Raw genomic sequence first — 14,054 nt, forward strand, 5'->3', positions numbered from 1 at the left:
TTTTTCCTCTCCGTAAAGTCACCTAGCCTGGTCTTCATCATCAAAGCCTTTAGCTGTTTCTATCTCCAGGGACCCCTGGGGGCTGTCCCATCCCACCTGCTCTGGGGGCTGGGAAGGAGCCTCTCACAGCTCCCTATTTTTGGCTGGGGAAAGGTCTCTCGTGCGCTTTCTGGGCCCCTCCTTTTCGGCAGCGGCATCCAGGGCTTGGCTGGGCTCCTCTAGCCCTTCCCCCCTACCACGTGGGCAGGGTCAGCTGGCTAACCCTGGGTCCAGCCCCTCCTCTCCACTTACCACCTGGGCTCAGCAGTTATTGATGTTCTCCGAGTGGCCTGAGGCAGGGTGAGATCCGGAGTCATCAAAGGAAGATTAAATTATGCTCCGAGGCAGCCAGCGGGTTGTTTTAGGAAGGTTTTTGGACTGTGAGTTTTGTCCGGAGTTTGGGCAGCGGCTCTGAGCACCCCCTGTTCTGAGTATTCACCCTCTTAGATATTTTCTGGATCCTAATTGGCCTGGGTTATCCGTCTGTTCCTGTCCTAGTGGAATGTTGTTTAAAGGAGCCTGGAGACTTCCCCGAGGCTGCTGGGGTTGAGCCAGAGTATACAGACCCCAACTGCCCTGTCAGGGGTGGCCGCATCCCAGCCCCCAGCGGATGTGATTGGATTCCTGATACCAGAACCAAGACAACTTTGAACTGTGTTATGTACTTGTAGGATCTTGTGGGAAATAATCTCTTCCTGGGCTCTTTAGCTAAGTGGTTAAAAAAAAAAAAAAAAGTACCAGAAACTTTTTACTTAGACAATATGTTGGGCTCAGAAGGTCAAAGTATAACACAGCAAATAGAGGAGGTGCTCTGGCGAAAGTGGGGAGAGAGTGACCAGAGGAGCACCTCCGCCATCACCCTCGCCTCCCCACCTTGCAGGTAGTTCACCCTGCCCTCTGGCACCCTCTGCTCCAGCTGCCCTGGCCTGAGGCGTCTCTGCCGTATTGGTCTCTGAATTGCTGTGATCTGAAATTCAATACGTTCAAATTGACTTTTTTTAAAAAAATTATGCACTTGGGAAATTTTACATGCTAAACACATTTTAAATTTGGGATATGGAAATAGTTTCTTTCTCTCTTTCCCCCTCCTCCCTCTTTTCCTTCCTCCCCTTTCCTCTCTTCCTTCTTTACATCTTTGTCTAAACTCTTCCAGAGTCTCTTTTAAGCTGAGCTGGGTCCAGTCAGTTTCTCCTGTTCTCTGCCAGGTCCCTGTGATTTGAGCTTGAAGAGTCCAAGAAATTGTCTATTCTAATGTCTTTCTCTCATCTATGGGAAGGTGAGTCCAAGGGGAAGGAACACAGGTGGCTTCCCACCCCTGCATCTCAAGTTCTCTGAGCCGGGCAGGGGATGAAGCAAGAGGGCCTATTTCCAGGAGTTGTAGGGCAGCAAGGAGCCTCGTCGGGTCTTCTGTGGGTCATCTACCCTCCTATTTTTCATCCATTGATCCATCCATCCATCCATCCATCCATCCATCCATCCATGCATAAATCCATCTATCCACCCACTATCCACTCAAGCACCCATCCATCCACCCATCATATCCATGCCTGCTTGCATGCATCATCTATCCATCCACCATCCATTCACCATCCATCCATCCATCCATCCATCCATCCATCCATCCATCCATCACATGTGTATAATCACATAAGCTTGTATATCTAAGGCCTATTGTTGGGAGCTCTGGTGTCTGCCCTTTCCTTCATTTCTGCTCCTTGGAGCAGACAACAGCCCCCAAACAATCATAGCGCAAAGAAGAATGACCTCAGTGCTATAGTAATGACCAGGTGTGAGGACCTGTATTGGAGCAGGGTGTCTGGAGAAGGTCACTCTGACATCAGCCTTTGACGACTGGGGGGAGGGGTGGAGTGGGGTTGACAGGTAACATGGGAGAGATATATGATCGTAGGATGGGTTTGGATCGTAGAGGTTTTGGACAAACCCTTTGGTAGCCTTGCTTTCAGGGACTCTATGCTCGCCACTAGGGGCTGATGGTCCTCTGGGCATTTCTGTGCCCTAGGAGCGGGAAAGGTCCGGAGGCTTGTTACTAGCAAGGCACCTGGGCTGACTCAGCCGTGCGCGGTGGTACCCAAGCACACTGGGTGCAGTCTGCGTCTCTCGTTCCTATGAAGATCCCACCAGGCGGCCCCCACCCAGGGGCTCCGGGCAGAAGCTGGCTCCAGTGTGTGTGGCTGCTGTCCTACTGCTCAGAATGACACCAGGCGGGGGTGATGAATCATTCAGTTAACTCCCAAGGGTTAGGAGCTGTTTGTTCCTGGTAGCTGAGCAGGGGTCTCTTAGCCCTGGGCTCCTTACCACTTTATTAGAGACCACAGATTCAGCCTGTTTGGGGCGGCTCCAACAGAATAGGTGGCCGCTGTGGGGGCTTCATTTGGACCTGGGTAAGAGGATATCTTCTGGCTGAGACAGGAGGATCGTGGTTTGCGGACAGCCTCAGCTACTTAGGCCCTTTGCAACTCAGTGAGACCCTGTTTCAAAATAAAGAATAAAAAATCGGGCTGGGGGTATAGCTTGGAGGTAGAATGCTCCTGGGTTCAATCCACAGCAACACACACACACACACACACACACACACACACACACACACACACGTCCTCTGCCCTCAAACCTCAACCCCGCCTCCCCTTCCATGGGCAGATTCTAAAATTGCCTTCAGGGGAATGAATTCGTTTGGGGAAGGGGATTCCACAGGGCTGGGTGTGAATCTGGACTCTCCGGCCTTGGGCAAGCGCAATCTCTGTTGAAGCCTCAATTTTCTCACCTGTAGAACGAGAACACAGGAGTCAGGATTTTATATAATGTACATAAAGCGTGAACACAAAGTCAAGCCCATGGTATTTACTTTGAGGGGCAGCTTGAAAGAAGCGTGCCTCAGAAAAGCAAGTACACTCGTGAAAGAGAAGAGGAAGAGAGGTGGTGGAGGAGGGGAGTCAGGGAGGCGCCCTCCGCCCCTGGGCACCGGTGGTGGGCCTTTTGAGGCCTCCCTGGACACTAGGAATATGCTTTGTCCCAGCCCACCCTGCCTGAGCCCGTCCCATTACCAGGCAGCAGGGACACAGGACACTTCCTGTACCCAGGATGGCAGAGGGACTATGCTCTCGCATCTGGAGCCTGGCAGCTGGACAAGGCTAGTAGCGCTCTCCTGGGCAGCTCTGAAGGCGTGCAGGGAGAGTCGCCCCCTTCTGGTTTACCTCGAGAACTGTGTGTCTTTTCTCTAGAGGGAGCACTATTTGGGAGTCCTCCCGCCAAGCCACCGGGAGCAGCCCCAGTCCAGGGAACACATTTATGTGGATCCCAAAGTCCCCACACACTGGACAACTGCCCTAGAACCCGAGGGAGGGGACCCGAAGATGATGCTCCTTAGCTGCAGGCTGATGGGAAGATGCCACCGTCCCCACGTCCCCCCAGCACCGTGCTCTGCTTATCAAAGGTCTTAAAGGAGCCTTAGCAAACCCAGGTGATGTAAAGGAGAAGGGCCAGCCAGGTGTCACAAGGATGGGTGGGGGTCTGCCGAGAGCCACGGAGCGCACGCACGCACGTTCAGTCTGAAGGGGGCAGGGGCCCGCTCGGCACCAGCTGGCGTTGCCATGGGGATATGCAAGCTTCGGGTTGCCAGATCTTCAGATATTTTAAAAATAGCTTGAAATCTGGACTTTTGTGTGAAAATTTTCCAATTGTGTAGGCGACCCCCTCCTCCCACCTTCTGGAATCCCTTTGTCTTCTCTGTTTTTGGCCCCCCTCCCGGGGGGGGGGGCACAACCCCAGCAGGCGATTCCACAAGGAAGGATCACCTTGGGCTGGTCCTCACACCTGCCTCCTCCTTGCTGGCCTTCAAAATGGATTCATTCAGCAAACATTTGTCCAGCACCTGTCCTGGCGCAGAAAATGTTGCAAGAGAACAGAGGGGGATGTAGGTGTGTGTGTGTGTGTGTGTGTGTGTGTGTGTGTGTGTTCTGGGAATTGAACCCAGGGGTCTTCTACCTCTGAGCCTACACCCGCAGCCCTCTTTTATTATTATTGTTATTTTTAACTTGGAAACAGGGCTTCAAGAAGTTGCCGAGGCTGGCCTCAAACCTGTAAGCCTCCTGCTTTAGCCTCCTAAGTCCTGGATTGTGAAGGGCCGGCTCCCCTAAGCATCTGCGTACTCTGTTTCCAAGGTCAGCCAGCTCCTCAGATGTCGCCCCGTTGGACAGGCCTTCCCACACTGGCTGGCTGGAGCAGCGCCCCTACTCCACAAGTGCGCTCTCTGAGTCGCTCTGTGCTTTTTACACCATGAGTCGCTGCCCGTCCTCTCCCTGCCGGCTGGCTCTGACATGTGTTACTGCTATTTGGGCTTCTGGTAGGAGCTTGGTGGTTTCATGTTTAAGGCAAAGACACTCTGGAGACAAAACCTGTAAACTGGAGGCTTTCAAAAAACATCCTAAGGGTCATTAAGACTCTCGAGTCACCTCCCATCTGAGGTCCTTTTGCCTCCGCTGGGTGTGTCCCTGTTTCTGCCATTTTTTTATTTTTTATTTTTTGCGGCACTAGGGACGGGACCCAGGGACATTCTACCTTTGAGCTACACCCCCGGCCCTAATTTTTTATTGTTTAGTTTGGAAACAAGGTCTCAGTGAGTTGCAAGGGGCTTCACTAAGGAGCTGAGGCTGTCAGGAAACCACGATCCTCCTGTCTCCGCCTCCTGAATGCTGGGATCACAAGAGTGCGCCACCACGCCCGGCCTGTTTCTGCCATGCTTTGGGGCTTGTTTTGAGGAAGCAGTCGGGTGCCCAGTCCTAAACTGCACTGATGGGCCTGGGTTTTCCCCGCTTACCATGGTAACAGTGGGTGGGCGTGCTGGGGATTGTGAGGTGGGGAGCCCAAGCCCTGTGGTGGGTAAGGTGTCCTTGCGTCTGTGGGTCCTGCCTGGGTGCCTGGAGTCCATTTGTACCCCCTCCCTCACCAAGCAGGACATTTGTTTCTTTCTGCCTGCTTGGTTTCCCGCCCCCGGCCTTGCGCAGACCTGCTCTGCAGTTAGCCCCCCACCGAACAGCAGAAGAGCTGAGTGTTAAGATGGGGTGAGCTCCCAGGAGCAGACGGTAAGGGAGAGAAGGAGCCGCAGATGCAGAGGAAGATGCTCAGAGCCCAAGAAAGCTCAGCTCCAGCCTCTGCCCTTGTCTGCCAAGGCTCCCTCCTGGGGGCGGGGGGTCTGCAGAAGAAGCCTGACCTTCACAGAGGCAATGGCCAGCACAGCTGGCTCTTGCAGGTGGAGGACTTAAAGATGCCAACAACCAAATGCACAGCTGCTTGGATCGGGGAGGTGCCGGGCTGAGGCTGGTGGTGGGAAAGGGCCAGGTGGTTTGCAGTCAGGGGCCTATAGGTAGGATGGGCAGGCGGCGGGTGGGGGGAGGGAGCTCTGACCTCATCCTGGTTTCACCAGCTGGTTTTCACGGTTGATGAAATCCAGGAAAGTAAACTTTACCAGGTTTGGGATAGAGGGTATATACGTAGGAGGACAGACTCGGAATCCAGAGAGATTGGAGGCTGGATGCTGAGCCTGCCACTTGTAGCAATGACACTTCACACAAGTTACATAAAGTCAGTTCCTAGCTGGGCGTGGTGGCGCACGCTTGTAATCCCAGCATTCGGGAGGCTGAGACCGGAGGATCGCGGTTCGCGGACAGCCTCAGTTACTTAGTGAGGCCCTCTGCAACTCAGCGAGACCCGGTTTCAAAATAAAGAATAAAAAATACGGCAGGGGGTGTAGCTCAGAGGTCGAATGCCCCTGGGTTCCATCCTCAAACCTGCCAAAAATAAATAAATAAATAAATAAATAAATAAATAAAATAAAAATAAAATCAGTCCCCGCCCCTGCTGTGGGCCTCACTCATGCCGAAGCCCTGCACCACTGAGCTCCTCCCCAGCCTGTCACATTAACTTGTTGAATCTTGGTTTCTTTTTTTTATATATATATATATATATTTTATAGTACTGGGAAATGAACCCAGGGGCCTTCTACCTCCGACATACACCCCCAGCCCTATTTTTTATTCTTTATTTTGAGACAGTTACTCACTAAGTTGCAGAGGGTCTCACTAAGTGGTCTAGGCTGGTTGTGAACCCGCGATCCTCCTGTCTCAGCCTCCCAGGTACTGGGATTACAAGCGTGGGCTTGAATCTTGGCTCTCCCGGCTGCAAAATGGGTGCAATGCCACCTACACTGCAGTGTTGCGGTGTTGCGAGGGTAATGACCACACCCAGCCCCCTGCCGGACACACAGTAGGTCCTTACCTGCCGGTGGCCAGGGCTGTAATTAACGCCAGTGTGAGCTTCTTAAGGATAAGGAACTTGTCTCTCATTTCTGCATCCCCAGCGCCTGGTACCGCGTGGGCACTGAACAAATGTTTGTCAGCTGAATGAACAGGGATAAATGTCAGTTCTTGGACTCGGAGCCAAGGACCCAGTTGCACTAGGATGCAGTGGGGGAGAGGCGGCTTAGCACCAGCACATGTGAGAAACGCTGAGGGATTTATCCTGGTGGCGATTCTGGGCAACAGGAGGTGGCTGCCCCAAGCAGCCAGGACACCTGGGTGGCAATATTAGAGGCCGGGAGTCCAGAAGGAGGGAGGCCAAGCCTCAAGAGCCACACAGGATTATTCAGGATTCAGGGCCCAGAGCAAGTCAGACAAGATGAAGGGGGGAAGGAGGCCTAGCGGCATCGGGTATGGTAGGAAAAGTCAGGGCGCTGAGCCTGGATTAGAGAGGTTCTCTGGGGCCATGTGGTGGTCTTCCCCCGGCTCGGCGAGACCCAACAGCTCCAAGCTTCAGTCCCTTCATCTCTAGGACAGAGAGCCACAGGTGGACGTCACTCCCTTCTGGAGAAGGGCAGGGAGGCAAGCTGCAAGCCGAGCCTCCCGCCTTGGACTCGGTCCCTCTCCTCCCCCCGCAGCTCGCCACCCTCCTCCCAGCCCGAACGGGGGCGGTTCACACGGGAGGACAGCTGGCAGGGAAGCCGTGGGTGGCCGTGGCGTCTGTTTCCTTTGGGGGGTTGGGCCAGGGTGACAGGGGTGGCATCTCCCGCGCTGACCTCACCGATTCCCTCCACTTGCGGCCGGTTCCCCGGGGCCGCTTCCTTCGCATTTTATATTTCCGTGCGTACCATGGTGGGTGCAAAAGGCTGGCTGGACTCCGGGTTCCTCTCCTTCCCGGGAACCGCTTGGTGCCAGCAGTGCGGCCCCTGGTGTTACCTGCTCGCCCTCTGGTGGCCATAAGGGGACACTACGCTGGGCTCCGAGGAAGGTCTAGGGGCTGTCCCAACCAGGAGACTGGGGAATCAGCCAGGCATTTTGGAAAAATCCTGGACCTCCCATCAACAGATGAACAACAAAACAACAACAACAACAACAAACACAACATGATGTATATACACACAATGGAATATTATTCATCCTTAAAAAGGAAGGATTTTCTGACATGCCATCACAGGGAGGAAACTTGAAGACATTATGCAAAGTGAAAAAAAGCCAGACACAAAAGGAAATTGTTATCATTTGACTTAGAGGGGGTACCTAGAATAGGAAAGTTCAAACTTGCGGAGGTTAGATAGAGAGCCGGGCGTGGTGGCGCATGCTTGTAATCCTAGCATTCCGGAGACTGAGACAGGAGGATCTGGGTTTGCGGCCAACCTCAGCTACTTAGCGAGCCTCTTTGCAACTCAGTGAGACCGTGTTTCAAAAAATAAGAAAGTACTTAGTGAGGCCTTCTGCAACTCAGTGAGACTCTTTCAAACTAAGAATAAAAAATAGGGCAGGGGGTGTAGCTCAGAGGTCAAAGGCCCCTGAGTTTGATCCCCAGACCCGAAAAAAAAAAAAAAAAAAAAAAAAAAAGACTAGCGGGGCATGGAGCCTGAGACCTTAGGATCCCGGTTTGCAAACAGCCTCAGCTACTCAGTGAGGCCCTGTGCAACTTAATGAGACTCTGTTTCAAAATAAAGAATAAAGCAGGGCATGGTGGCACACGCTTGTAATCCCCACGCTTGAGAGGCTGAGACAGGAAGATCACGCTGGTTCGGAGCCAGCCACGCTGGCTTAAGAGACCCTGTTTCCACAAAAATAGGTCTGGGAGTGTAGCCCGTGGGAGTGTATCCCGGAGGTAGAAGGGCTTCCAGGACCCCAGTACCACACACACACACAAACAAAAAGAATAAAAAATAGGGCTGGGGGTGTTTCTTGGGGGTTGAATGCCCCTGGGTTCCATCCCCAAACCACACACACAAAAAAAAAAAAAAAAAAAAAAGACTAACTAACGAGACCAGGGGTGTAGCTTGGAGTTAGTGGAGATCGAATGCCCCTAGGTTCCATCCTCAGTACGGGGAAGGAGGGGCAGGGGGGAGTTAGATAGTTGCAGGCTGGGACAGGGGGAGGTACTGGTTATTGTTTAATGAGTGTAGAATGTCTGAGATGAAACATCTGGAAACGGATGGTGACTGGTACGGTTGGAGGTCAGTGGTGATACCCCCACACCACTGTGGACGCACCTGAGGCCACGGAATTGTACACTAAAGCATGGTTAAAATGGTAAATTTTACTTTATGTGTATTTTACTAAGGTAAAAAGATACAAAAAGAGAATCCTGGGCCCGCCACTTAAAAGCCTCATAACCTTGGTCAAGCCTCTTCTCTGAGCCTCAGCTTGTCCATCTGTGCAGTGGGGAGAAGACCGCTGACTTCCCTGCCATCCCCGGCCCGAGCCACCCGCTCCCTCCGTGGAGGGCTGTGGACGCCCCCTTGGTGGGCCTGGCTGCCCTCTGGTCTCCTTGTCACAGCTTTGACGAAGCAGCTGGATAGCCTCAAGTCCTTAGATCAAGTCCGTCTCCTGCTTAAAATCCTCCCCACAGCCTCTTCCATGGTGGACAAGATGTGGCCCCCGAGAGCCTCTGCTCTGAGCTCTTCCCCATGCCGCCCTGAGCTACCGCTTCCTCTCCTTTCTGCCTCCACGCGTTGCCCTGGAAGGGTTCCTCTCCCTTCGGCTCCCTGTGTTCCGGGGCCCTCTGGGTCTGAGCTCAGAGATCACCTACCCTTCCAGGGACGTCACGCCTCTCGCTCACACCGCTGGTGCGGCCTAGCTCCTAGCTCCAGCTCTGGGCTGTTTGATTTTCTTCGTAGCAATTGGCCTCATCTAAAATGATTTTTGTGAAACTGGTTCATCCCACTGGCTGGACTTTGCGGGGCCCCAGGAAGGCAATGGCTTCATTTCTCACTTACTGCCATTCTAGCACTTGTTCTGTTGCTGTCCTCTTCCTCCTCCTCCTCCTCCTCCTCCTCCTCCTCCTCCTCCTCCTCCTCCTCCTCCTCCTCCTCCTCCTCCTCTTCCTCCTCCTCCCCTCTTCCTTCTTTATTTTGAAACAGAGTCTCACTAATTTGTAGAGGGCCTAAGTAGCTCATCCTCCTGTCTCAGCCTCCCAAATGCTGGAATTACAAGTGTGTGCCACTACGCCCGGCTCTATTTTTCATTTGACACAGAGTCCCGCTAAGTTGCTGAGGCGGGCCTAGGATCTGCCATCCTCCTATCCCAGCCTCCCCCGCACTGTGATTCCAGGCATGCGCCACCACACGGGACTAGGCCTGATTCTTTTATGAGGTTCAGGCTGTAGGATTTGGGGGCGTCATGTCATGCTGTCTGAAGTTGGTTTTCAAGTGTTTCTGCTAAACCATGTAGAGTTTGTTGCTCTTCTGTATCTCTGGCTTTCACATCCTAGGAGTTAACCATCTCGTACCGAGAGCATTTAAAAAGATTGTGTCTGTACTGAAGATGTATAGACTTTTCCCCTAAAATGCGTACTAATGACATGTACAGTCATCACTCCCCAAAGCATTTAGCACAACAACTATCTGTGTGGCATTTATATCAGGTCTTATAGGTTAATCTAGAAGCGGTTTAAAGAGAAGGATCGTGCAGGTTATATATAAATACAACACCATTTTGTAAAAAGCACACCCAGGAATTTATTAGCTACAGGAGGTTTTGATGCCAGTCCCCCAGGGATAGCAGAGGATGACTAATACAGATACACACACACACACACACACACACACACACACACACACACACACACGATACTGGGTGTTGGCCATTTTTCAACCTAAGTGGTGAATAACTGGGTGTTTATTATGTTATTCTTTTTTTTTTTTTTTGGTGGCACTGGGGGTGGAACCCAGAGGCTTTCTACCTCCGGGCTCTACTCCCAGACCTTTTTTATCCTTTATTTGGAAACAGGGTCTCACTAAGTTGCTGAGAGCCTCACTAAGTAGCTGAGGTTGGCTTCGAACCCGTGCGATCCTCCTGTCTCAGCCTCCCAAGTGCGGGGATTACAAGCGTGCGCCACCACGCCCGGCTTATTATGTTATTCTTTTAAATGTTCTATATGTTTGAAAATTCTGATAGTTAAGCCATAAAAGGAAACTGTTGCCAAGTTAAAAAAAAATATGCCAGCCCTGTCTAAATAAGAATATCTGTCCCCCTTCCAATACAAAGCTTGCATTCAGGCTGGCCCAGGCGGGCTCTCCGTGGTGCGGAGTGGGAGGGTGTGGGCTCAGTGTCCTGCATCCTAGGTTTACCTCCTTTCCCCCTGCTGGGAGGGGAGGATGGATAAAAGGAAAAGGGGAGGACTCCTTGATTATGCTGTTGTCACTGGTGTGTTAGGGAAAATACAAATTAAAACCAAGAAAAAAATTCTCCCTGTTGGGGAGGAAAATAAGGAGGAGACCCTCCTCTTCCTTCTGAGAGCACTAGCTTTAGCACCCTTACAATCACAAGCTCTTTCTCCACCTCTTTGAAACGCATGTAAATCGTTTCAAAAGCTAAAGAAGCCCTTTTCCAGCTTGGCATCACCAAAGCAGGATGCTTCCGCAAGATCCCATAAGCCATCGCTTTAAAAAGTAACCTTATGCTGGGCGTGGTGGCGCACGCTTGTAATCCCCTCGCTTGGGAGGCAGAGACAGGAGGATCGCGCAGGTTCGAAGCCAGCCGCGTGCGCTGGCTTAGGAGACCCTGTTTCCAAATAAAAATGTAAAATAATAGGTCTGGGAGTGTAGCCCGGAGGTAGAAGGGCTTCCAGGAACCCCAGTACCACCAGAAAAAAAAAAAAAAAAGTAACCTTACAAGCCGGGTGTGGTGGCGCACGCTTGTAATCCCCGCGCTTGGGAGGCTGAGACAGGAGGATCGCACGGGTTCGAAGCCAGCCTCAGCTACTTAGCGAGGCTCTCAGCAACTTAGTGAGACCTTGTTTCCAAATAAAATAGAAAATAGGTCTGGGAGTATAGCCTGGAGGAGGTAGAAAAGCCCTTGGGATCCACCCCCAGTACCACCAAAACAAACAAACAAACAAATAAATAAATAATTTAAAAAAAAGTAACCTTACTATTGGAGGTAGGAGCCTAACGGCAGCTGGTACAGCTCCAAGTGGCAAAGCTGCTTGTCATAAAGATAAGAGAAAGGTATCTGACCTTTGCACAAAAGCAATTGGCAAACACAGGTGGCCACCGTAATTATTAGCTACATTTTGGGAAGACTGGTGGTATGGTCTAATCTTCATTATTAACTATTTCTTTTTGTACTGAGGACTGAATGCTACACCACAGCCCCTCCCCCTTTTGAAACAGGGTCTCCTAGGTTGATGAGAATCTCAATAAATTTCTGAGGCTGGTCTCAAACCTGTGGTCCTCCTGTCTCAGCCTCCTAAGTACTAGGATGACAGGCGTGTGCCGCTATGCCTGGCTTTTTTTTTTTTTTTAACATTTATGTGGGGCAGGCATGGTCGTGCATGCCTGTAATCCTAGTAGTTGGGAGGCTGAGGTAGGAGGATCCAAGTTCAAATTCAGCTGCAGCAACTTAGTGAGGCCCTGTTTCCAAATAAAAAATAAAATAGGGCTGGGCATGGAGCTTGAAGGCAGAAGGCCCTTGGGTTCCCCAGCACCACAAAACAAAACAAAAAAAAACCAAAAGTCTATGTAATGGCTCATCTTCTGCTTGGCTATGTCAAAGGGCGAGAATTCTTTCTGTCTCTGCAACTCCTCCTGGATTGCCCACGATGCACACTGCATTCGGGTTGAATGCTTATTCAGGAATGAAACTTCTCTTTCACTTTTGCAGAGAGGTTTTCTGGGTTGGCAGGAGATTTTGCCTATATTTTATTTTTGAGATATTGGGGATTAAACTCGGGGGGGCATTCTACCTCTGAACTATACCCCCAGCTCTATTTTATTCTATTTTTATTTGAAAACAGGGTTTTGTTCAGTTGCTAAGGCTGGTCTGGAACCTGTGACCCTGTATCTCAGCCTTCCAAGTACTGGGATTCTAGTGTGTGTGTGTGTGTGTGTGTGTGTGTGTGTGTGTGTGTGTGAACTTCTTCATAAAGGCTGGCAGAAGCATGACCCCTCTGAGCCTTTCTGGGGCCAGCGTGGTCCCCTCTGGTCCCCGTGGTCTCCTCGGATGGGCCAGCGTCCTGAGGTTAGCCCGGGAAAGGGCGTCTTATGAGGGCTCACGGTCATTCCCGCTGACCCTGGGTGAGGTTCTGGGGAGCAAAGGGCAGCAGTCAGGCAGGGATCAGGAGACAGCAGAGTCTTGTGGGGTTGGGGGCTCTATTAAGGAACTGCTTGAGCAGCAGCCTCGGACCCTGGGCTGGCTGGACGGTGACTCTGTGAGGCCACGGGCGGCAGCTGAGGGACACGGCTTCTTTCCCTGCCAGGCTGACCCCAGTGTCCCGACAGCAGCAGCCTTTGCAGGAAAGAAGGTTAACAAGGCTGCTGGGGGCTTGATCATGCAGTAGGGGTGGGAAGGACAGGAGCTCTCATGTAACACCTGAACACCAAGTTAGAGCGCTGTTGGGGTGTGTGCATACAGCGCCTAAAGAGATGCAGCCTCCCTCGGCCTGAGCGGCCTGCAGGCTAAGGATAAGCTTTAGGTAAAGTTTAAGAACTTCCGCAGTAAAATGATCCAGCAGAAAAGGGGCTAAGATGGCACCTGGAGGAAGCTATGAAGGCGTGTTTTCCCCATTTGTTATGGGTGGGGAGACTGAGCAGTTTTTCCCTTTTTACCTTTAAAGGAGCTTCCGCACACATGAATGGCTTGTGTACTTGCCTGGGATTGGCTGTGAGCTACGTTCTAGTGATCTTTATCCCTATAGGCTAGGCTATTTCCCCCATGGGAATTCCCCTCGTGGTTTTGTGCTATATATATGTTGCTTAAAGAGGAATAAATGAGATCTTGCTTGACTTGACTCCCAGCTCGTGTGTGTGTGTGTGTGTGTGTGTGTGTGTGTGTGTGTGTGTGTTGTGTGTGTATGTGTGTGTGCTCGAGCCGTCGGCACTCAACCTTTCTGATCTACCCCGCCACTGACGGGCAGGACCCTGTCAGAGCGCTACAGATGTTTGCTTTTTGTCTTTTTCTTTTTGGTGGTATTGGGAACAGGGTCTGTCTAGGTTCCTGAGAGTCCTGTCCTTAAACCTGCAATCCTTCTGTCTCAGCCTCCCATGTACTGGGATTACAGGTGTGCATCCTGAGGAGGGTGAGGGGTAGGACTCTGGCGGACTCGGGAAGGGTCTGCATGTACATGCTTGGAGACCACTGGGGAAAATCAGCTTTCGGTGGCACCTTGACCAGTAACCCGTGACTCAGGACTCTGCTTCCTGGTCACCATCTCCTTCTGCCTGTCAGTGGAATCCCCTGGACACTGTCACTGGATTGGGGGCCCATCCAGATAACCAGGATAAGCTCTACCTTTAAAACTCCTTAACTTAGCCAGACATGGTGGCATAGGCCTGCAATTCCAGTACTTGGGAGGCTGAGACAGGAGGATCTCAGGCTCAAAGCCATCCTCAGCAACTTCTAGAGGCTCACTGCAACCTAGCAAGACCCTGTTTTCAAATAAAAAATAAAAATAGGGCTGTGGGTATAGTTCAGAGGTAGAAGGCCCCTGGGTTCCACCCCCAGTGCCACACACAACAGACAAACAAACAA

Source organism: Muscardinus avellanarius, assembly GCF_963383645.1.
Source record: "Muscardinus avellanarius genome assembly, chromosome: 1".
Classification (NCBI taxonomy): Eukaryota; Metazoa; Chordata; class Mammalia; order Rodentia; family Gliridae; genus Muscardinus; species Muscardinus avellanarius.